This window comes from Gopherus flavomarginatus, chromosome 19 (genome assembly GCF_025201925.1).
Source record: "Gopherus flavomarginatus isolate rGopFla2 chromosome 19, rGopFla2.mat.asm, whole genome shotgun sequence".
Lineage (NCBI taxonomy): Eukaryota > Metazoa > Chordata > Testudines > Testudinidae > Gopherus > Gopherus flavomarginatus.
In genome coordinates this window covers 15,443,287-15,468,578 of record NC_066635.1, presented here as the reverse complement: position 1 = coordinate 15,468,578, position 25,292 = coordinate 15,443,287, and the positions used below count along the sequence as shown (strand labels likewise).

Genomic DNA, 25,292 nt, shown 5'->3' with positions numbered 1-25,292 from the left:
TAGAAAAAAAAAAAAATTGAGGGTTAGTGTGTGTTATATAAACTCTCCTTCTCTTTCCCTTCCCCCCCCTCCCCAAAATAAAAACCCCCTTAGAGGATCTAGTTTTGTTTTTTCCTTCCCTTGTTCCCTTTGAGATTTGTTAGGTGGCCCAGATCTTCGGAACCAGCTGCAGCATTAACAACAAAACCAGGACTGCTGCCAGAGGGGAGAGGTCTAGCCTTTTATTTTGGGTCAGTTTCCCACTCACCCCTACCTCCTTGCAGTGATTTAGTAAGGAAAAAAAATATTGCTAGGAGATGGGTCAGACCTTCAGAGCCAGCTACAGCAGAAATGGGAGAGAGAGGTATAATCTCTCTCATTTTTGGGGTGTCAAACCCCTGCCTAGTACTTGGCATTAAAATGGGTTTTAGGACAAAAATAGGTGGATGGGAGAAAGGATGGAAATCCTGCTGCTATTGGCTTTTGTGCGGGATGGAGTCTATATGCAGGCAGATTTGCGGGGGGGGGGGGGTGTGAAGGGTTGAGAATGGTGTCTTCTCTCTTACCTTCATAAAAAGTTGGGGTGGCTTAGTTTTGTGGCTGTAAAATTTATGCATATAGGGTGAAGGAGATAGTGTACTTGGCCTTTGATACAACAATAATGTGGACACCCCTACCTCCTTTGCCATAGTAGCTGTGGTAAAATTTCTCTGCTGATAATGCTGCAGCAGGGCTTGGCTGTTGCAGGTCAAATCAATTCCTAATGAATTACCTAGTCAGGGTGGTGGTAGGTTACCGAAGCTATATTAAAAGCCTTCATTGAACTCTTTGACTGCAAAATAATTGTAAGTGATCTGTTTAGATTTATTAACCTGATTAAATCATCTGTGTGTGCGCGGGGGGGGGGGGGGGGTGTCAGGGTGTATATTATGGCAAAATGTTACTTGCACATTTTAGTTTTATGAGGTGGGGAGAAGAATCCGTTCACAATGACTTGTCATTTGCTGCACAATCGTTTCATATTCAACTGGCTTTCAGAAGAGGGAGGGTCTCCTATCAAAATGGATCATTTGCCTTTAAAGTGTCTCTGAAAAACAGGAAAATATACTAAGGAGCTAAACAAAAAGAAAATATGTCTTTAACAAAAGGTTTTGTTGCTGATATCTGGTTTGTTTTTAGGGCTATTGTTTTTGTGCTTTCTTTTGATTTGACCATGTTTATGGATGCTGGGTGCAGCCATTGAGCAGAGAAGAGACTGGGTGGAGTAAGGAGGCAGAAGCTGCGAAATGGCTAGATTACCCTTTCATAGCATTTTTTTTCTTTGCTTGCATTTTGCTGAGGTGTGGGAATGCTAAATGCTATAACAATGAAGTCTCTTCTTTAGGAAGAGTCTAGTGGTGCAGGAACCTTCTGAAATTAAAGGAATCTAGTATTCTGTTTTGTGGTTTATTTTTCTGCAGGGTGGATATTGATTAGTCTGGCAGTAAAAAGTGACCAGTCACTGTTGCAAAGCAAGGATTATGTTGTCTGATTATCCTTTTTGTATGTTGACTTTGATTTTTCAGTTGTTGACTTAATTTCATTAAATAAGTATAAACTAAAGATTATCATTTTTTTTTCCAATTCCTCTTCTGTCTAAACATTCTGAATTCTTATATTGTGGTGTGGTGCTCAGTTTGTTCATTCATATAACTTGATGTATTCCCCACACCTCCAGTATCCTAGCAGGGTAATTTTATAAGGTGTAGGGAATGCCGGACTTGAAGCTGAGTGATGCAGTTATGTGAAGTGATGTGCAAATATTTTTAAAGCTCTTGTACAAATGTGTTGCTTTGTGTAGCATTCTCATAGAACTAAAACCTTCAGCACCATGGGTAATATTGGTAGTTAGGTTTAAAGATGAATAGAAAAAGCTTTAGAACAAAGAGGTTTGAGAACCACCATAGGGATCAACTGGTAGACATCTAGGAAGGGCTTCTTATTCTCTCTAGAGGTACTCTCTTCTAATGAAGTGTTCCCACCCAGCTCCAATCTTGACCACAGAAAGTATAGCATTGAACTTAGGGTGATTCTCTGATAAATTGTCTGAATCTTTTTTTTGTGAGGTGCTTGTATTGTTTTCATTTTGGGGTTTAGTCTCTGGTATTAGGTGAGTATAGACTAAACTTATTTGCCAAATTAACATAAAATTTAAATATCTATTACAGGGCAGTTGTTTTTAAAAGATAATTTTTGATTTACTAGAGAAACTGATTTTACAGATCAGGAAAGGTTTATGCTTACTAACAAAACATCTGTCCTGTAAGATGTCTCCAGAATAGGAAGAAAGCTAAATCTATCAGAATACTTTCTTCCTTATACCTTTGGTTGACTTTCCTCCTTGGAAAGATGAAATGCATCTTCTTAAGTACCTTTAGTACAGGAATAACCTGTTCATTTTCCATTCTCTGAAGGAAGTAGCAGCTAATACTCACTTGTATAGCTCTATGCAAGGTCTCTCCTGCCTACAAATCTGACAACATTCTTTCTACACTGCTTCCTATGCCCCACCCAATAATCTTTTGAAAAATTTTAGTCTTTATTGCCTACTCTCAACTTTGTGCCTTCCATGTTACCTTTTTTATACCTAGAACAGCCATTTAGTCAATTTTTGCTGATTGCCTTGCTTCACTTTCAAAACTATCTTTTCCTCAAGGCCTATGCAGTCTAACTTGCATCCAGCTGTACTATACATTTGTATTTTTTTGAACTCAGGGCCTTGTCTTATTTGTCAGTGATTATTTTTGCTATTGTTAAATGTTATGCATGTGAATAGTCCTTGAATACATTTATGTAAGTTGAATATTTAAATTCTTATTTGAGAAGTTATTATTAGACATGAACTGCAGAGGTCTGAATTATTGTGTTAGGAGAAGTAATAGCCTTTGCATAGTAGAAGCTGCTTGTAATATGATGCACTTAACTTCCATTTGGAAAACTGGTTTGGCCCAAAGGCAAAGGAAAATTTAGAAAACTCATCCACTTTCAAGGAAAGAAACTGTTTTTGGATCGGGGAGACACAAAGGTATCCTGATTTGAAAGTTTGGTTCCCTTAAATTAAAAACAGCTTATTGCCTGTTTGAACTTTCCGTGTAGTTAAATCTCCTTAATCTATTAATGATTTTTGTTGTAGATATTTTGAAATCCAATCCTGCTTCTAACAGGTGCTCTTTATTGGCTCATTGCATTGCATCTTAGAATATATTGGTATTTCCATAGGTTCCAGTTAAGAGAGCCTCCTTTCTCGAATGTTAGAGGCCTATGTGTTGGAAGAACAGGTTCTGATTCTGGCATTAAGTATTAGGATGAAGCATTGGCCTCTATATAGTTAAGTTTGCAACCACAATTTTATTAAAAGGCTAATTTTGAGCTCCATTGTAATTCCCTTCCCCATCTTGTTTTAGAATGAAGTATGATAATAGCTTAATTTTCAGAAGACTAATACTTCTTGTGACTAAAATACTTTAAAGTAGCTCTTGGAATAGTAATTAAAAGTAGCTTTCAGCACAGTGGGGATCCTAGCCCTGATTGGGGCCTTTGGGTGTTAAGATAATAAATACTGCTAAATATTGTTGCTTTAAGTTCTTCTGTCTCCCCAACAGTCAGTTACATCTCAAATATGAAATAGGTAAACTTTGACACTGACTCTTGGAGGGCACAGGAGTATAAAATGTTCAAGAATCTGCTGCTACCTGTAAATTAGGTATGATCTGAAGGAGCCATGTCATTGAAATTGACAGAGGAAAAACATGATGTCAGAACACTTTAAGTCTGAGCTGACCAAGGCTATTCTTCAAAGAAAAAATACTATTACTCCTGCGTTCTCCACCAAAATATTCCCTTCACTTAGGGGAAATATGTACAGGGTCATCTTCCAGATGCAAGTAGGCGTTTATAGTTCAGAATAGAACCTTGATTTTTTTTGTAGTGGTAGACACATAACACATTCACTAGACCACACAGCCTCTCTAATCAAGATGAGTCCAATTTCGGTGCTAAAGTCAAGTGTAATGAGAATAATGCCTTTGATAAAGTGTGTTTTGGGCCTGCTGATGACTACTGTATAATGCAAAGTACTTGTAGCAGCCACATCTTTCACCTGGGGCCAGTAAGAGGCACTGATTCAATGATTTGTCTAAGACGACATGGTTATACGTTGGATGTGAAACAGATTTGGGATCTAAACTTCAGTCTGGCATACAACTTGTTGTAATCTGTACTGCATATGCCAAGTGTCTAATTTAGCTTTGTAGTAGGAAAGAGATTTATCAACACTTATCAGATGCAAGAAGGATTCTGTTAGAACCATTGCTGTATTGATCACTAGTACCTCTCTAACTTAACCGAGTGAATTGTCCATCCTGTGTCGCTAAAAAAAAAAAATTAAACATTTTACAAAGAGAAAAATGGAATGATGGTGTGTGTTTTTTGGTGTCTTGTCCTTTAAACTGTTAGTTACTAGTTAACAATGTAGTTCACCTATCCCATTGCTTACAAAACCCAAGTGTATAAAAGCAAAGAAAGGACTAGTAAGGGATATATAATAAATCTTGCGCTAATGGAGTCAAACACTTCATTTTAAAATATAAAGAGGATATTTCATCACAAGAAACCTTAGTTTTGACCCAAGCAAAAATGCTATTTGAGTAGTACTCAAAATATAAACATAACACAATCTTGAAAAATATGTACATTGTCACACTAAGCAGTGGCATGGGCAACACCTCACATGTAATTTTACTAAAAATCCATATTATGCATTCATTTAAAGAATTCCAAGTACTTCACTGTGAATTATCAGCTGACAAATATTTTAAGTTTCCCACTTAATAGAATTGCTTCTAAGAAATAGTTCATATACAAAGATCATGATAACTAAAAAAGCAATTATTGGCTCAGTTAAGGGTTATTGTGATTAAGTATGTATTTGATTCTTGTATGGCTATTGTCTTCCTTGCTTTTAAGTTCTTGGACTTGGTGAATGACTATAATTACTAGTCTGTTACCACCTTAATTGATTTTTTTTTTAAAGTCTTTTGTTTCTGGAATAGAGTTAGGCCCAATTGTTTTACATGTTCAGATCTTTGAGGCTTCCTATTGATGTGTCTGCAGTCACATCAATCTTCATCTGCAGTTGCATCAGTTTTTCTATGTGGAATAGCACTGTGCCTGATCAATTCTTGGATAGATCTTCAGGAATAAAAATGTTGTAGGAAGGGTTGTTGGTGGCTGAGATGGCATGTCTCCTTTTGAGTCATTGATTAAAGATAATCGTTTTTTATATTAGCATGGGATAGGGTGCTTTCTCTGGGACATAAAACAAAAAACTTTACAACATTCAGTTTTTAATACTGATGACTAGGGCCCTATCAGATTCACAGCCATGAAAAACACATCATGGGCCGTGAAATCTGGTCTCTTGTGTGCTTTTACTCTAGATCATACAGATTTCACATGGGAGATGAGCGCTCTCAAATTGAGGGTCCTGATCCAAAGGGAGTTACGGGGAGTCACAAGGTTATTTTAAGGGGGTCACAGTATTGCCACCCTCCTCCACTGCTTTCAGAACTGGTGTCTGGAGAGTGGCAGCTACTTTGAAGGCAGCAGCACAGAAGTAAGGATGACAGTACCATACCATGCTATCCTTATTTCTGCACTGCTGCTGGCGGCGGCTCTGCCTTCAGAGCTGGGCTCCCTGCCAGCAGCCACTGCTCTCCAGTTTCCCAGCTCTGAAGGCAGCACTGCCACCAGCAGCAGAGCAGAAGTATGGGTAGCAGTATCGCAACCTCCCCTACAATAACCTTGTGATCTCCCCACAACTCCTTTTTGGTCAGGACCCCTGCAATTAGAACACCATGAAATTTCAGATTTAAATAGCTGCAATCATGAAATTTACAATTTTTAAAATTCTAGAACCATGAAATTGACCAAAATGGACCATGAATTTGATAGGACCCTACTGATGATGCTTGTGAGAGGAAGGATATTCGCTCCTGTTATGCTCGGCAAAACTAAATTGACTCAATTTAACGGAATAAGTCATTTTTTACTCCCCAAGTCTGACTTCTTTTCTCCTCAAAGGTAGCTCGATTTTAGGTATTAAATGTAAGATAATATGGTAGAGAAGGTTAACACAGTAAACAATCAATTAATTTATACATCTTACCACAGATTCAAGCTTTCCTCTGGTGATATACCACTCTTTTTAAAGTAACTAGGTAGTGTTTGAACTTGCCCTACTTGGTCCACCTGCCTTTTAAATGGAAGAGAAATCAGTTTTTCTTAATTGACTTGTTTGTTTAGATGCCTGAATGCTTGCATACAGTTAGGAATAGTATGGTTTCATTAATTTAGGCATGACTTTTTAAAAGCAGAAGGTGCATTTATTAACAGTGGAATATTTTTTCCTAATTGATCTAGACGAGAGGCATAATGCTGGAAGGGGGGCGTGGGGAGATGACTATGGGAAATGGCACACTGGATCAAAATATCCAGTTAATGAAGATGCCAGAATAAAAATTTGAGAGCAGTTATACACTGACTTTTTTGTGATGAATAAAATAACAATTAGAGTACTGTAGTGTTTGCTGGCACTATTCCTTACAAAATTTGACATCTGTCCTTATGCATAATGTTTCTCACTTTCATAGTAATTAGAGACACACATCTCTTGCCCAATGACTGGGAAATACATCTTTGATTGTTTTCTTTTTATTCTCTCCTTTATCTTTCCCACCCATTTTAGTGGTATTAAATATGGTTCATATGTTTGACGCCAGGGCGTGGTTGGGGAGCACTACTGTGCAAGGTTCTAATCGGAGCAGCGGGGGAAAACAAGTGCGTCCCCCTTCTTAAAAAAAAAAAAAGTTTGGTCCTGTGAACTGTTGCCTAGGGTTTTTCATGTTTTGACTTCTATTGTTTCTGATGCATTAAGATAAACAAATTTCAATATGTGAGTGTCTGTGCTGGAAATAGGCTGTGACTTCACTCTGAATGGCAAAGAACATTTTAAAAGATCCAGAAGACGACAAATTGAACTTTATCAAGTTGCAACTTAATTTTACGCTAATGTAGATTCATAGACTTAGAGCCAGAAGGGACCATCCATGATCATCTCTCTCACCTCCTGCACATCGCAAGCCATAGAACTTCACCCACCCACTCTTGTAATAGATCCATAACTTCAGTAACTCAGCCTGAGGCTCTCAAATCTTAATTTAAAGACATTAAGTTATAGAGAATCCAGCATTTACTCTGTGCCTGATACAGCAGTGGAAGGCAAAAAACCCTCCAAGGTCTCTGCCAGCGAGACGTGGGGAAAAATTGCCATATTTGTATCAGAAAGGAATCAGACCCTGAACATGTGGGCAAGATTCACCAGCTGGACACCTTGGAAGAATTCTCTGTAGTAACTCAGTCCTCCCTGCCTAGTGTCCCATCTCCAGCTGTTAGATATTTTTGCTAATAACAGTTGCAGATGATCCATATGCCGCTGTAGGCAATCTCATCATACCATCCCCATCCTAAACATATCAAGCTCAGTCTTAAAACAAGTTGGGTTTCTTGATCCTTTTACTACCCTTAGAAGGCTATTCCAGGACTTCACTTCTTTGGTGATTAGAACCCTTTGTCTAATTTCAAGCCTAAACTTGTTGATGGGCAGTTTATATCCATATGGTCTTGTGCCAGCATTGGCCTTTAACTTAAATAATTTCTCTGTTGCCTCTGACCTATTTTATAGGGAGCAATCTCATCTCCTCTCCTTCTTTATTTTGTTAGTCTAAACAAATCAGGTTCCTTAAGTTTCCTTTCATAAAGTAGGTTCTCCATTCCTCTGATCATCCATGTAGACCATTCCTGAACCAGTTTGTTTGAATTCATTTTTCTTAAACATAGAAGATCAGAATTGCACACAGTATTCCAGATAAAGTCTCATGAGTGCCTTGTATAAATGGTAACAACACTTCTCTGCCTTTATTAGAAATACCTCACCTGATGCATCCTAAGATTGTATTAGTGTTTTTCATGGTCACATCACTGTCAATGTAATACACAGTCAATTTAAGGAAGCAATTTCCGTACTTGAGATGTAGTCCTACAGACAAATTTTAAAGTTACATGTCCCCTACTGGATGCTGCAAGAGAGAGAGGAAAAACTTGCAGTGTAAAAATCAACATAGAAATCCAATGCAAGATGCCTGGCCAAACATAAGGTATGGCCCAGTAATGGCTCCACAGAGGAAAAGGGGTGTTTGTCGATGCTGTTAACTCTTTAAAAAGAAAACTGTGAAATGTGTTCAAGCTCCTGAAGATGCAATATGATAAGCAAGCCTTTGCCATTTGGTCAGACAACAAAAACTAAGTATAAAAAGACAAATTCTTGAATGCAGTCATCTTAAATGTCTGACTGGTTGAGGGACACTACTTTAAACAATCTCAGAGCTGATTGTGGAAGGTAAAAACTTTTTCCAGCAACACACAGTGGAATTACTAAAGCTTGATACAGATATAAAGACAATCAGAAATGTTAGTTTTAACTTGTAACTATTGCCAGGAGGAGTTTGATGAAAACATAGCACATGCTTTATACAAAGAACTCTACAGAGAGGCATTAAGCCTAAAATTGTTTTAGATATCGGAGGGGCTTGACAGGTTACAGGCTGATGCTATGGTTGCAGTTGGAGAAATCTCGCTTGCTCTAATAAACAGAGAACCACATGGGCAGAACTGTAAAACGCTACAAAAAAGCTGTCTCCTTGCCATCAGTGTCCAACAAAATGAATAATAAATGGTTATTCACTGAGTCTAGAGCAGGAAGAAGCAGAAATATATTTAGTGGAATATAATCAGGAGATTGTTCCTTTTCAAGTATTTAAAACTAAAGATCCAGGTTTCTGATTTAAAATCTGTTTCTGAAGGAAGCTGTCAAACTTTATTCCATCAAAATTGGTGGAAAGCTGAGGAACAAAAATGATGGAATACAGAAGTGAATTCAGAGTCTTGTCAAAATTTGATACTCACTTTAGCACCAGCAAGTCAAAACTTCATAGTAGGCTTGGTGCTGAAAAGGCAAATATATTTGTAATATTGCATTGGTGTCAAGGCCTTGGTAGTACTTGAGAGGCACCTGAATGTTAGTTATAAATCTGAATTTCCCAGTCAGCTTTTTCTAAAGTAGACTGTTATGGAATTGTAAGTTGGGTTTTTTTGTTTTTAATTTTTGACATTGTGCGCCTCTTTATTGTTCAAAGAACATACCTTACAAAATGAATGGTACAACATGTTTTCATTTTTTAAAACCTTAGTAGGCTCTTGCTTGCTTTCTAAAAGCTGTTGATCTCCAACCTGGGGTGTGTGAGAGGGGGTGTGGGAGTTTTAATTCCTTGTATGAATGGTGGCACTGGTTTAACATCATCCAATTTCTCCTCTTCTTGGGCCAATGAAACATGCACAAATGCAATGTTAAATTATATTTTTTACTAAATAAACTGGCTTGTAAATATGTTCTGAAAACAAAAGTTGGTATCTTTTGTCCTTTTGTTTGATCAGTTAAGTATGTATTACTATCAAACCCTATGTGTAATAGGTTACATTGATATTTTGCTTTAAATTGTTCATTTGGACCATATTTTAAAGGTGAACCTGATTTACGTTTCACCCTAATCATCTGAGGTTAGTATGGACACCTCTTTAACTTGTTTTTAAAAACGTGGAAGGATTTATAAGTGTTTTCTCTAACTTCTTAACCAGTTGTGTATCAACATAGGTCGAATAGGAAAAAGGTTAGTCCACCTCATAAGTGAGTTCCCATTTTGCACTGTTAGTTTCATCCCTGCATGCTTAGCAGGTAGTAAGCCTAAAATATCTTCCAGGGTAGGACCTATGTACTGGGTCACATCTAATTTGTAGATAATGCTGTGATCAAGATTCTGATGTAGCAAAGTAGAGGGGAGGGAGAGGGAACTAAAAATGTTCTTAATCATGTTCTTGAACTATACTACAACTATGGACTTACAGGGCTGTAGTATGATTTAGAAATACTATTAAAATATAGCTCAGTTTCTGTCTCTACTTGAAGAGTCAATGGTATTTTAACTAAATTTCCTGGCATGGTCACTTTTGCAGGATGGATAAAACTTTAGTATGATGACTGCTTTGTTCACTAGCTTATTTTATGACACAAATTATAACAAGATAGGAGGTTTATATATTATCTCCCTTTTAATTTGCCTTGCAGTTTCTTCCCAGCAGATGGAGACAAATGTCTTAAACTTCTTTTTGAGATATGGATGTTAATTCACCTTTTTTTTGGGGGGGGGGGGAACCAGTTCCATGGCTAGCTGGTGGTTCTCCTTCCTTGAATGGTGTGCTCTATTCATAGTCTTCCCCTTCTCTCTCCCCCACCCTACCCCCAGTTCATTCTAGAGAGACTGGATCTATTTTGTGGCTATACCCTTAGAGTTCACTGGTTCAGAGTAGCATTTTGTTCATATATGTTAGAACAAAATGAAGCCATTGAAATGAGACTAGAGCCACTGAAATGCCTTTGACACCCTTCTCCCATAATACACTTGAGAATTATATCTCTGAAGCTGCCAGGGAATGACCATTTTCTTAATGTATTTTGAAAGAGTCATATTAAGCCCAGGTACCCTATATGTATATGTAATTCACCAGCAGTGCAGCTGTACATAGTTCAGCCTTTGGTAGTGCTTAAAGGGATGCTATTAGCTCATATCTACTGAATAGATTTCAAGTTCCGTCTACTCAATTCCTTTGCCGGTGCTTGTGGCTTAACACCGTTTTTTAAGTCACTTTCCTCTTAGTGAATTTGAAAACTTTGTGTGAAGAGAGAAGGCTGACTAGACACATAGCTCTGTCAAATATATAAACAGAAAAAACAAATATTAGAGAATTCTTCTAGCCTTAAGTGTGCTTGTAAATAAGTCTTCAAACAGAAATGACTTAAATTATGTCCCTTTGATATATTCATCTGTCTTTTTTAATTTTGAAAGACAACTCAGTCTTGCATAATTACACTGGTCATTCGATCCTAAATTAAATTGCAACTAGCAACCAAACTGAAAACTACATTTAGCCCATCCCCATGTCTATAATTTTCTTAAGTATCAAATAATTTTCTTTTGATTCTTCAGTGTAACTCTTCTACCCATACTATGTTCTTCATAATGTTACACAGATTTGTATAACCTTGTTTCTGGAAAAAACCCTTGGGACTAAAATTTCTTATCTACTGCTAGTTGCTGGTCCCTCAGTTTCCAGGGCAGATATGGATTGTCTGGTACATGGGTTGGTTGGTGTGTGTGTGTGGTTTTTTTGTGGTTTTTTTTTTTTTTTTTTTGGTACTTGACAATGGACAACTCCTTGCCCTTTAAAGTAACCCTGGGTTTTGACTACTGAAATCCCCTGTCGATTTTAGTTTTACCTCTTCACCACCCTCTGATTTTTAATGTTAAAGTACTGCAAGAAGATAAGGTGGCATAATAGATCTAGTAACAAATTAATCCCCTAGGCCAGGTTTATATATGGTCTATGAATATTAAATGGGGATTAACCCTTCAGCTTGTATGCCACTATATTGAGAACTGCAGTGGAATGTTTTGGAAGCGATTGTATTCTTCAGATGTGTAACTTGTGTTCGACTAATCATTAAGATGAAACAGAAGTTTTGAGAATTATATATTTTTTCTTAATATTTTATGGCAAATTAACTTTAAAATCTGAATTTGAATACTTTTTTTTTTTTTTTTTTTTTAGGCTATAACTGTGTTCCTTCACAGCTAAACCTGTAACTTCATGGAATATTCTTGAGCTTTATTCAGGGCCTGTTTTTAAAAGTAAAACGTTACTGATGCCATTTACAATTGTTGCCTTCAGACTTTAAGTTGTACAGCAATACAGTAAAAAGTATTGGATAACTTCTTTCCACTGTATTGAAAACTGAGAAACTTCTTTTTTTTATTTAAAAACACGTAAGTACAAAATCATTTCAGAACTTCATTTATCTTGGCTTTAAAGTAGTAGTATGTTAAAGATTTTAATAAAGGCTTTAAAAAAAAGTGACTGAGCAAAGATGTTTTAGTGAACTGCATGTAAAACTTGTTACCATCTCCTTTAAATTACCGAAGTTATGAATAACTGAGGTCTAATAAACTCTAGATCTTACATACTTGTAAATGTACAGAAAAACTTACTTTAAGACCAAAAAGAAAATCTGTTAATGTCAGTTATCACAGCAGGGAACTCATAAAACCACCTGCGAAATTTGAGTGGGGAAAACTTGCTTGAGGAGCCTAAGCCATCAGTTTCTGCAGAACTCTTCTTTAAAAGAAACAAAGAAAAAACCTCTAGATCCATCAATTAGCATCTGCTTTTAGATTTCTCAAGCATCTGTAGAGTAAAATTAAGACGACTCAGGTCAGTTTCAGGGGCTCTTAATTTTCAGTTTCACTTCTTCATTCATAACACTGTGGTCAGTGTTGTTGATCAGACTTGTTAGTTTAACTATGGCCGGAAATCTAGGATACCTAGGATTACTGGAAGGCTCACAAGAGAGAATGATCAAAAATGCTGTTTTGGGGTTTACAAAGAGTTAGGAAGAGTCATAAGAGGAATGGGGTTGGCTTCTCATAGCAGACAGTAAGCTGCTGCTTCCAGAAGATGGAATGATTAGGGGACTTCTTGTTTGTCAGGATGACGAAGATGTCACCTGTTACCTGGATCTTGGAATAGAATTCTAGCAGATGTCACTGGCTTCTACCATGATGCTTTTGGGGTTGATGAGGACTCTTCCTCTTATAACAGCTTTGAACCACTGAGCTTTTTCTTTTGACTAGTAGGTGTTTGCCACTGCAGGAGAAGCTGGTAAGATTTAGCGTTTTTTATAACTTATATAATTAAATTGTCTTTTTTGCAGTGGGATGCTTCCCCATGACACTCCAAAAATGTCTGCTTATTACAGTACACATGCACTTTGGCCTTGTCTTCATTACAGCTTTTTACTGTCATTTTTATATCCTGTTAGGTCACCTTAATTGGTTATAAGTAGTATAGTTTGTCCACACAGCAGCTTTTGTTATCTCAACTGTGCATGTGTGTCAGCACTTACTGTTTGTAGCAATGCATTTTAGGAAAATCTAGGCAGCCTTAGCCAGGAAAAGTATTACAAGCAGGACTTGCACACAGAATTGTATTGCTGATACGTATGGTAATGTGCTCTGGAGCGTCACAGTATGTAGGCTGTTGTGAAGAAGGAAGGCCAGTTAAATTGGTTATGCATACATGGTTATAGGATCCTGTCCATGCTGTAGGAAAGTGTTGAACTGGTTACAGGAAGGCAACCAGCTAGCAGGAATGAAATGCTGTTAACTGTCACAGGTAGTAACAGCCTTTGTGTGGTATGTGTACATAACCTATGCTTGGATCCAATTGTGCTAGGAGCTAATTACAAATTTAAGTTGGAGTATAATTAGGGGCTTAAGCTGGAGTGGAAGATACTGGGCATACTCAGTTAATTTAAGTTGGGCTCTCTGTCTTGTCTTCAATAAATTATGGGCTCCTGCCTCAAATATAGTAACTGAGGGTTCTCATAGTTCCCCATTAATTAGTGAGGGCTCTGTTCTTTTTTCCATATTAAATGGATTCTTGGCTCTTCTGTCTGTAATATTAACGCAGGATCTGCCCTGCTACCTACCTGTTGCATGAGTCCAAGATACACTAGAGGCCCTTTGCCACCCAATAACTCCTTCTCAAAATATGCTGCTGTTTTTTTCTCTGTTGGAAAAACAGGGGGTTCATGCTCCTGTCTCCCCTTCTCTTAAAGGAGAAGGAGTGCCTGTTTTATTCTTTCTCTGCTTGCCTACTTCCCATTGGAAAAGAACTCTCTTCCTTCCCATCATCTCCTAGAAAAAGAACAAGAGGCTCCAGGGCCATTCTGCTTCCTCCTTTTCCCTACAGGAAAGGATCTAACAGATCTCCACCTTTCCTCAGCCTGGTTGACTATCCTCCATATTTAGCCTGTCTAAATACACCCTGAGTTTGCTGTAATGAGTACTTCACTTGTCTGTTTCTTGACACTGCTTTTGAAAGATTGTACTTCAGCATGTTTCCCACTCCTTAATCCTATATTTGTAGAGGGCTGACACTGTTGTGTTGTGGTGTTCGTTATTTATCTTTTTTGCAGAAATGTTTGGACAAGAGTCTTTAAAGTTTTTAATGTAAGGTGCACCCTCTGGTAATATGAAGAGTAGATATGTCAGAGGAATCTCATGTTGAAGATATCCTTCTCAGGGCAGCAAGCAGGATGATATCTAAATTGTGTGCCACCTGTTCTTTCTCACTCAGGTCTAGCCTACACTTAAAATATAGGTCAATATACCTATGGCTCCCTAACCCCTGGTGTAGATGCAGCTAGCTTGATGGAAGAATGCATCCTTCAGCCTAGTTGCCATCACTTGGGGCATTGGTTCCTACAGAGACTGAAATACTCGTTCCGTTGCTTCGGGTTGCATCTGTACTATAGATTATGCTGGCATAGCTAGGGCATCATAGCTACAGTCCCGATAGTGTAGACATGGCCTCAGTCTCATTGTCCTGATGGGCCTTCTAGCTGAGCTGCTCTGGGAGCGTTTGGAGAAGTTTTTGTGCTTGAAGTTTCCCTTCTTATTGGAGATCTCTTCCTTCTGAAGATTGAACATATCTTCAGAGCAAGGCATATTGGCAGGGAAGCAGTTAGTTAAGAGCAAGTCTGTCATGTTTTATTCTTTCGTTTCCGTTCAGTTTTATGGTGTAGGAAGTAGAGAAGCTTCATGCTATTGCATCTGTGCCCCGTTAGTCTGTGGGAGTCATATCAGTTATTGCTAGCCATTTCATATCTGAAAATTAAAATCTGTTCTTGAAGTACATCTGTTTTTCACAGAATTCCATCTTAAACTGAGAAAGTGGTACGGTGGTTAAGGACAGACAGTAGGAGAAACAATACTCATTTTGGAGTGAGGGAAGGAATGTCTCCTCTGTTTTAGGGTAAAGTGTCTTTCAGTTGGTCTTTTTTTAGGAGTCTTGTCTGATCCATTAACTCTTTAATTGATCAGCAGGTACAGTATTCTAGATCTTATCTCTGTAGGAAAATTGTTCATAGGATTTTCCAGCTAACACCAGAAATCATATTCCTGCAATTTACAAAACACCCCCCCACCCTCCAAAAAAAAAGCCTAAACGTAACCAACCACCCCCATCATTCTAGTATCATCTCCAGCAACATCTATTAAAACACTGGGATGAGACCAGTCATATTTGGTCAAGGAGATGGAAAATGCCTGTGGCTCTTAAAGCAAATATCCATTAGGATATTTGCTTTACATTGTATCAAATGGCCAGATAGATTGTATGTGACTGCATTCTCTGCTGCCTTTGGTACGTGTGTTCTGTGGTATTCCACACCAAAGTAGTTTGAGTAGTAGAACATTTTTTTTATTTTTTTTTGGTAAATTTAGTGCTCTGAGCTGATACAGATTTGTGTGGATTTTTTTTTAAAGAGAAACCATTTTTCCTGTAACTTAAGTCTTGGTTCAGTAGTCAGTACACACTAAACCCTGATTTTAGCAATCCAGTTTCTTACCCAGAAAAAGTTAAGGAATGGGTAATATTTAGCCTGTATTTTCAATTTTTACAGCTAAAGTGTAAAACTCTTACAACATTAGTATCACTAGATACAAAGAAATAAGTTCCAGTAGTTCCTGCCTTTTGTAGGTTAATTATATTTATCTCAAAGCCAGACTTTCTCTGTTGTGGAACAGGTTCACAGGAATTTAACTTATAATATCTGAACATGGCAACCTCTGTACCTTAGTCTACAGACAAGACAAAGTGAGGGAAATAACTGCTATACTTCATCATACAAGCATCCAAACTAATTTAGCTACGTATTTTTCTAGAAAGTAGTAACTCTATCTTGGATCTGTTAGAGGATTTCTCCTAAAAACCTGAAGGGATTTAGTGTCTCACAATACTGAGTTGTCTGTATTAATGACTTTAGCAAAAAAGAGAAACTCCATACCACATGGTACATTAATATTCTTCCTGGTGTGTGTTCAAACCTGAAATCTTTGTTTTGCTTACATCTTTGTCTTGTAAGATGACAAGCTTAAAGGTTTGTCTGCCTGTGAAGTTGTCTGATTTAGCTTTATTGATATGGAAGTGTCTGTTCATAGGCGAGATACTAGCAGATGGTTACCCAAAAATGTTATGGCCCCAAAGTAAAGTCATTTTAAATGACTGCCTTGCTTAACCTTTTGTTGCAAATAGACCAAGAGGGAAAATAGTTAAACTATTTTTTTAGTCAACAAAAGGGCACCTAACTTCACTTGATACGGTAGTGCTATTCGCATGATGATTTATTTGCTTGTAATCTTAATTTTAAACATTTGGGCGAAAGCAAGAGCAAAGCTGTTAAAAACTGGTTGTGCTCTGGGAGAAGCACTGCAAAAGGACACCTTTTGTTTTTTTAGCCGGTGTGAAAATAAGACTGCTTATAATAAACTGTCTGACCAGGAATTTGCTTTTTAGCTGAACAATAATAAAAAAAATCATTACAGGGGAGCCAGTGTAGTCTTAAATTAGTCCATGAATTGAAAATACTGGGTTCTAGGCCTGCAATTGACTTGCTATGTGACCTTTGACTTGTTGGTTAGTCCTTGGCTCAGTTTAAACATTTGTAAAGGGAGTACAGTCCACCTCATGCTGGTGTGTAGAGGCATGTAGCTTTCTTATAAACTGAGTTGAGGATATTCTGCAAAACTAATTTATTCCTATCTCCAAAATAGCATAGAATTCTACAGCTAGCATCCTGCTGAACCAATGGTAGTGCTCAGACGTAATAGTGAAAAGTGAGTACCTCGAGGTATATCTTCACTAGCAATATTAAAGCACTAATGTGACTGTGTAGTCACAGCACCAGCGCTGGGAGATCTCTCCTGTGCTGTAAAAAACACCCCCCCATGAGGGGAGTAGCTGAAGCCCCTGAGCTAGTATGTTGTAGCACTGTAAAGTGTTAGTGTAGCCAAGGCCTTAATTAGCTACACAGTTGACCTCTTGGTGATATACTATTACAATAAATCATTAGTTTTGACTGGTTTGTGATATGCTATTTCCAGAGGAAAAGCATCTGTTTTAAGCCATGCCAGCAGTGTGTGACCATGTTGACCTGCTCATACGCTTACAGCCATTCATATATGTATATTCAGGAAAATTCTGGGCAGCTATCGCACTGCTTCAGCTGCTTGTACCAGAAGTATAGAAAAGGACTGTGAATTTGTTTCACATCTATGCTGTATTGAAATGCACAAGACCTGGGAGGTAGAACTTGTTAATGTAATTACACACACATAGTTAAATGGTCTCATCTAAGCAGTGAAGAACTATTGGAAGCATGTGTAACCTCATAATATTGCTCAGTTCATGAGCTGGGTTCCACACGGATAGGAGTAAACAACTTTTGCATGTGGACATCATTATGAAGTCAGCCATTTCTTTAATCAGGTTTGAAACTATAAAATATTCTATAGTATAGACAGCTCCATGAGTGGCTCGGGCTGTTTCAGTTTTAGTATTTAAATAGCTGCTAATACTCAGTAGATAACTCTGTTTATTTAGAAAAAATCCTGCTTAATATTTTGTTCTTTATTGGAAATGAAGAAAAACATACATTTGCATGAAAAAGAATCTTCTCCTTAGTCTATTGCAGTTTAATCTTTTGTTTGCAAGATAATTATCTGAGTAAGCTGTTGACAGTAACAGGATTGTATTCAGATAAGGAATAAACAGGTGAATTTTATAAGATCCTGTTCATGAGCATGAACTTAGTAATGAGGGAAGAGGAACATATTTCAGTTTTCATAAGGTGCTTGCAGCCCTTTAGTGAAGTGGGAAGAATTAGCTATTAGCCAGGAGGGACATGGACGGTGTCCCTAGCCTCTGTTTGTCAGAAGCTGGGAATGAGCAACAGGGTATGGATCACTTGATTACCTATTCTGTTGTTTCCCTCTGGGGCACCCGGCATTGGCCATTGGCCATCCTGTCAGAAGACAGGATACTGGGCTAGATGGACCTTTGGTCTGACCTAGTATGGCCATTCTTATGTTCTTAATGTTTAGCCTTGCTTGAGTTTTCTCAGCTGTTTGAATGTCAAATTTGATAGAACCTTTATTCGTTTGCTAGAAATGGCACTGTTTGCACAGCATAGTACTTAATATCTGCAATTTCTGTAATAACGCCTAAAAAAGAAATGAGGAAGTCAAAACCACTTTTCTACCAGGAACTTACCTTACTACTCAGTAAATTAAGCTTTATCTCTTGCATATGTGGTTTGACTGTTTGTATATATCTGATATTTACATATGTAAACTGGCATTGGCTCCAGTTTCTTTACATAAAGAACCTCAGAATCTACTAGCAAAGACCTACCTCAGAGATCTGAGGACTCAGTGGCGCTTGCAGGTGGTACCATGGTGAAAAAGTCAGTTTGCACTATCCCTGCTGACAGAAGTTTCGTTTTAATGCACTAGGGATTTTAGGTATCTGGGTTGGGTGATCCGATTACTGAAAAATCAGAAACTGTTGGAAGAGCATTAGCACCGTGATGCTATTTGGTATAGATAAAATGGGCATAGAAGTACCAGTGTCTTGAACATTAAGTATGATTATTGGGCTCTGACAGTATCCTGTTCCCAGTGAGAAGAGGATTTTCAGCTTATTGATACTTCCATTTCCCTAAACTGAGTTATTAAAACAGAGTTCTGGATTCTTAAGTCTTGCAAGATGTCTAAACAGATAAAGTAGGCGATTTATTCATAAGATGAATGTGTAAAACCTGTTGGAGTGAATTATGTTGTTAAACACACTTTTACCCCCGGTCAGCTGTGAAACTCATTTTGGTGGAAGCAGCCTATGACCTTACTCTGGCCTCCTGCATTATATCAGTAGCACCTCACTGTTAAGCACACCGTAGCGCTCAGTGTCTCCAGTTTGACTCATTAATGATGACATTGCCTGTAACTTGTGGCTGGAACATTACCGTATTTCTTGTGTAGTGTAATCTCTTTGAAATTGACTTTCACAACTAAGACAGTTTTTTGCACATCTTACTTTAAATTAAACAACTTGGTATAAATGCCACTCCACTGAATACTATTTAATTGTTGAATACTATTTAATATGAAGATATTTGAGTCTTAGCTCAGTTCAATCCATCTAAATAAGACATAATCTTGGACAGAACAAAACTAGCCATTTTCTGAAAGGACTCAGATTGTGTGAATCAGAAGACAACTCAAGGAGAACTAATGTAATTTACTGTAAGCCTTCACCAAGACATGCATACAAACAGTTAAAGCAGTGGAGTTGACAGAAACTGATAGTTCTGGCTGGTTAATAATAATAGCTTTCCACTTCTAGGTCACAGTTCAGATCTAGCCTGTCTATAGTGACTGAAAACAGTTATCTAATGGTTCTTAGTGGACTGTTGTCACATTACAGAAACCACCATCCTAATCTTCCTTGCCAGCTTTGTACACTAGGGATGGAGATCAGACTGTTTCCCCTGTAGAGATGGTCCCTTCAAGGCAAGTGTTGGGTCACTGTGGGGAAAACTGTACTGCTGTCCATGATGCACATGTTATTAATGTGACCATTAGAAGAAATAGAACTTCAGGCCTTATTGTGGTAGTTCTTCCCCAGGGTGAATTTGACTTAAATCACTAGTCAAGAAGACTCGATTTAATCATGGATTTCTACATAAAAGTGCATTCTTCTTGGTTGTTCTAACCTTAATTCATAACTCAGAGATAGATGTAGGTTTCATTCTTAGAAAGTACACACTATTTTTAAAGTGATTTATTTTGAAAACTTTTCAGATTAGTTTGATGGCTGTATCAGAAAATGAATGATTGTATGGTTATTTCATTTACCAAAGGTAGTTGAAGCAGATATTTATGAAGTCATTGGGAGGTGAACTATCGCCAATTCGACAGGTTAATTTATTAATATTTGGAGGATTTTCTTGCCATGCTATACTAGGAGGAAAACATAACCAGGCAGACATTTAAATTGTTTTATATAACTAAATCAACTTTATGTATTCTGGATTTTTTTCTTCAACAGCCAACATATAATATTTTAACAAAACAAGCCTATGAATTGTTGAATTTAGTTAAACATTCAGGTTTTTCTTTGCACTGTTTTCATTTTGCACACATGCCTGTCTTACCCACAGGTAGAGGAACTTCATTAAGATATTCCCAAACTGGTTCTCTTTTACAGCCTGCTACCAATATAAGTTTTCCCTCCTAATGAGAGAATGGTATGGTAGATCTCAAATCAATGAAGGCTGCACTCAGAAAGACCTTAAGACTCCTGGAATATGCTGCTCAAACAGTTTCACTTTTGTTTCTACTGCCTGTCCCTCCCTTCTCACATTTATCTCCAGACATCTTCTCCTTGTCCAGATCTCTTCTGCCCCCAACAATCTTCTATTCATTGAACTTTTTGAGACTTTGCACTTTTAAAGAGAGGTGAAGGATTGACTCTGTCTCTACAAACTTGCAGAGGGACAATGGGGTTGAGGTATGTTATTTCTCACCTCTGTATATTTATTTATTTAGTTAAAAACATTTTTGCTGTTAACAAGTATGTTATCTCTGGAGACACAAAGCCACAGTTTGAGAACTGCAAACTAAGAATCTCAGATGGTATCTTCTAGACTGAGCACTGAGTCCCATTGGGTAGATAGAGTAAATAAATCTGTACAGAAGCCCCTGGAACCCCATAAGATTGGGTCCCTAATCCATGAACTACTGGAATTCATTTACAAAACTATTTTTTCTTAAACATTACATGAATATATTGTCTCATACTATAGAATTAGAATTTATAATTCTTATTCTATGATGAGATCTTCGAGCTATAATGTATCTTAATTAAAACTATCTTTTAGATAAAATGTGTAAAGAAAAAAAATCCAATTTTTTTTCTTTTAAACATCATTGATTTTTATCCACTCTGTTCTTTTCCCCTTAGCCTTCACAGTTGTAGAGCACCTATAGCTCACATTCTCCATTTGAGAGAGAAGGAATCGGCATTTCAGAAAATCAAGCTCCTTGTTCTAGTTAGTTTTTGATAATATGAAGTCTTTCATTTGACTCTTCATTCAGTTTTTTACTCATTTTCAGAGATGAAACATAATTTATTTCCAAACTACATGAAAATTTGGTATGATGGTTCAAGATCTATATGTAAATGAATATATTCAGTGGAAGTACTGGTAGGTTTCAAAGCTGTTACCAAGAGATTAGTATTCTTAGATATGTGAGTAGTGCTCGTTCTGTATATGTGAAGTAACTTCCAGTTTAGAAACAGAATCTCTTTATGAATTTTTCACGATCTATGTGCACCCCACAGGACCATTTTGACCAGACAGCCTACTGATCTAAAGTCCTGTCTGTGACTTGGCTCAGCTTTTGTAGAAATACAAGGTTTTGCAACTGGATTAAAATCCATGCTCTTGCCCAGGTAAACCTAGACGCTATCTGTTTTAGTATAGAGAGACCTAAATTAATAGTCAGCTAGTTGGTCTAGAGTTGCATAAGGCATTTGGAGTCCATGACATGGGCAGAATGATCACGTCATCATTGTATGATGTCTGACTTTTTTGCAAAGCAGCATAGAAAGTGGTAAGAAATGAACCAGAACTTTAGGAATTGCCCATCATTCCATAGCTCTTACCACAACACACTGGTGGGAGGTGTGTGCAGGAGGAAAGGAGGAGAGGCAGTGTTATCAGAGTTACAAAAACCACAAATCTTTGATATTATATTAAACATGTATGGTAGAACTGCATCAAAAGAAGCTTCTTAAAATAGTAAATTTCATAATCATCACTATTTCAATAAAAAAGTGTGTGTGTATATATATAGCATATTTCACTAGATTTTTGTTTAAAAGTAATCTAACTCTTTAGTTTTAGTATTAATGGCACTATCTCCAATTTGTTTGCTTTCCATTTACATTTTTTGACTTGCTATTACTGAGTTTTACAAGCAAATCAAATGCAGACTTTGAAGGACACCCTTCTTCTTTGCTGTACAGTTCTCTTTTGAAAAATCGAGAATCATGGCCTGCTAACCGCTTCCTCTGCAAACAGTGAATCACATCAACTAGTGTGATAGAAAAACAGGGCTGTAGTTCCTGGATGTAAAATTGTCTGACAAAATATTGGGTCATGACTTTGTTTGAGTTAGTGGTATTTGTGCAGTATACTGAAATACCTGCTATGAATATAGGGACTGCTTATTGCATTTTATTTATATTAATCCAGAATCTAGGGGTTAAATTAAAATTGTATATGTAGATGGAGAGAACTTTTTGTAGTATAGACTCTGCATGTATCTGGAATGCTGAATTTAAATGTCTGCATGAGAGAGCCTTAATACTTTTGCTAGGTTGAGTGAGTGTTAGAAGTTCATATTTTCTTAATATGTGATCTAGTATCTAAAGTTTAATGGTCCAGACAGTGTTGGTATCCCATTCTTTGAAGTTTAGGTGGTCAAGCTTCTTGGCAGCCAGCTGTGAAGCCTGACTTCTGTAGCTGGTTGAATGGGTGTATCATCAGCTTGTCAGTAATATTTCTGTCTGCCTTTATTCATACACTTGTCCTATAGGTAGGAGTATTTCAGAAACAAGAGGATTCTTTCATTGTGAACAATGCTTGTATTTGTATTTAGAATACTTTGTTTTGCAGTTTTCAACTAGTGCTATAAACCAGATAAGTCTCTAGACCTTTACTCTTAAACCCAAAGAGCCATTGCAAGGCTAAGTGGTGGTTTGGAATTCCCAAAGGTCTGGCAGCATTGCCCACTAGGGGGCACCTTTTCTAATCAATTCAAGGGACAATGGTTTTGTATTACATATTCTCTCTTCTCCCTCCCTCTCTCCCACCTTAACTTGAATACCATTTCTTCCCTGTACTGCAAAAGGTCGGTCTTCAAGCGCTACATTGTAACTGCATAGAATCCTAGAACTGGAAGGGTCCTTGAGAGGTCTTCTAGTTCAGTCCCCTGCACTCAAGGCAGGATTAAGTATTATCTAGACCAGGGGTTGGCAACCTTTCAGAAGTGGTGTGCTGAGTCTTCATTTATTCACTCTAATTTAAGGTTTCGTGTGCCAGTCATACATTTTAACGTTTTTAGAAGATCTTTCTCTATAAGTCTATAATATATAACTAAACTATTGTTGTATGTAAAGTAAATAAGGTTTTTAAAATGTTTAAGAAGCTTCATTTAAAATTAAAGTAGAGTGCAGAGCCCTTCCCCCCCCCCCCCCCCCCCGGACGGTGGCCAGGACCCAGGCAGCGTGGGTGCCACTGAAAATCAGCACGAGTGCCACCTTCGGCACACGTGCCATAGGTTGCCTATCCCGATCTAGACCATCCCTGACAGAGTTGTGTCCAACTTGCTCTTAAAAATCCCCAATAATGGAGATGCCACAACCTGCCTTGGCAATTTATTCCACTGCTTAACCACTGTGACAGTTAGGAAGTTTCTCCTAATGTCCAACCTAAACCGCCCTTGCTGCAATTTAAGCCCATTGCTTCTTGTCCTATCCTTAGAGGTTAAGGAGAACAATTTCTCTCTCTCCTCCTTGTAACAACCCATATCATGAAGCAAGGCATAGGCGCAAGCTGAGTAAAGAGGTAGTCATCTTTGCCTCTTGCTGGTGGCATGGAATCCATACTGTCAGCTCCTACAGCACTGTTTCAGTTAGTTCATGAAAAACACTGTTTGGTTTTGTGGATGGGGTCAAGCAAACTAAATTGTCAATCTTGTTGAGATTGTAAGGTTTTTGGGGCAGGGATAGTTAATACTGTGTGTGCAATGCCTAGCACAGAGGAACCTAGAGCAGAGCACCTAGGCTCTACCATAATACAAATAACTTATAGCCTAGACTTAACTTCAGAGCACATCTTCCCCATGTCCACAGTGAATAGCCACATGGTGTTAAGCGTATAACAGCTGAATATTTTTTTTTAAACACTATTCCTGAATCTAGCTTTTGAGGATGTGGACTAAAGTATGTGTACGAAAGCATTGAGTTTAGTGTATAAAAGAACGCTGTCTGCTTTGAACAGGCTTCTTACCAAAATTCTGGATTAAACTGTTGTTACAAATAAGTATTCCAAATGCAAGGTAAACTGAGCGCGCACATACTGTAACACTTTTATTTTCACATTTTGCTCTGTTTCTAAAATTTACTCGTTTGGTCAGTCTGCTTTGTTCTTCAGCGGACTGAGTAAATGGTGTAGTACAGAGACACTTGTCAAGTGCATGCAAAAAATAGGCAGTGATGCAGGATCCTAGCCTGTTGATAATGATATTGTTGTTTGCACAACAGAACCTAGAGCATGGAAGATCACTGGAACTGCAGGGGAAGCTGTGTTAAAGTGATTCAAATCTGGTCATAACCATCCAGTAAAAGTAGTCTGCACACTAAGGATATTAACATTCCAGTGCTGCATAGAATACAGTTAAGTGGTGAAAAGCAAAACTTATGCCGTGACTCATCCTATCAATGTAAAGATTTAGATTTTGAAGATAGTGTTGAGAATGAATTTGAAAATTCTGTCATAAGTGACTGGTTACTCTTTGCAAGACTCACCTCAGTACAGTTAAAGTAACAACCTTTAATTAAGGTAACCCAGAACACCAAGAATCATACTACCTGGTCAGATTTTAAAAATCTATTTTAAAACTTAATGGCTGAGTGAAGACTTACCTTTAAAAAAGTATTAGTATTAGTGTTATGTTTAGCAGATGATTAGTTACAGTGGAAATTCTAGTGAACTTTTTTGGATGGTGTGGTGACAGACTTAAAATCTCATATTAGTACTGCTTTTTCATGTTGTAGGCTTTGGCCTAAATTCTTGAGTACACTCAATAGCTTTGTAGCTTTAATTCAGAGGCACATTGCCAAATTCCTTGCGTTTGGAAGAAAGTAGCAGTACCAAGATGGTTCAGATCATTAGCGCTGCTGGGTGTTGCAGTGTTGGTGTTGCTGAAATTGGAACAGAGTCCTGTGGCACCTTATAGACCAGGGTTTCTCAAACAGGGGTCGCCACTTGTATAGGGAAAGCCCCTGGTGGGCCGGGCCAGGCCGGTGTGTTTACCTGCCCCGTCCACAGGTCGGCCGATCGTGACTCCCACTAGCCG

The 25,292-nt window shown here is 37.8% G+C and overlaps 1 protein-coding gene across 2 annotated transcripts in view; it reads left to right on the top strand.

The window, feature by feature from the left end:
• Window positions 1-25,292, top strand: part of PAFAH1B1 (platelet activating factor acetylhydrolase 1b regulatory subunit 1) — a 59,892-nt gene that overhangs the window by 720 nt on the left and 33,880 nt on the right. The window contains exon 1 of one of the 2 annotated variants that reach the window (XM_050929167.1): window positions 135-230. The exons of the other annotated variant lie outside the window; for it this stretch is intronic. The gene's annotated coding sequence lies outside the window, so the exon portion shown is untranslated. Of the gene's footprint in view, window positions 1-134; window positions 231-25,292 lie in introns of those variants that run through there. 2 annotated transcript variants of the gene reach the window in all.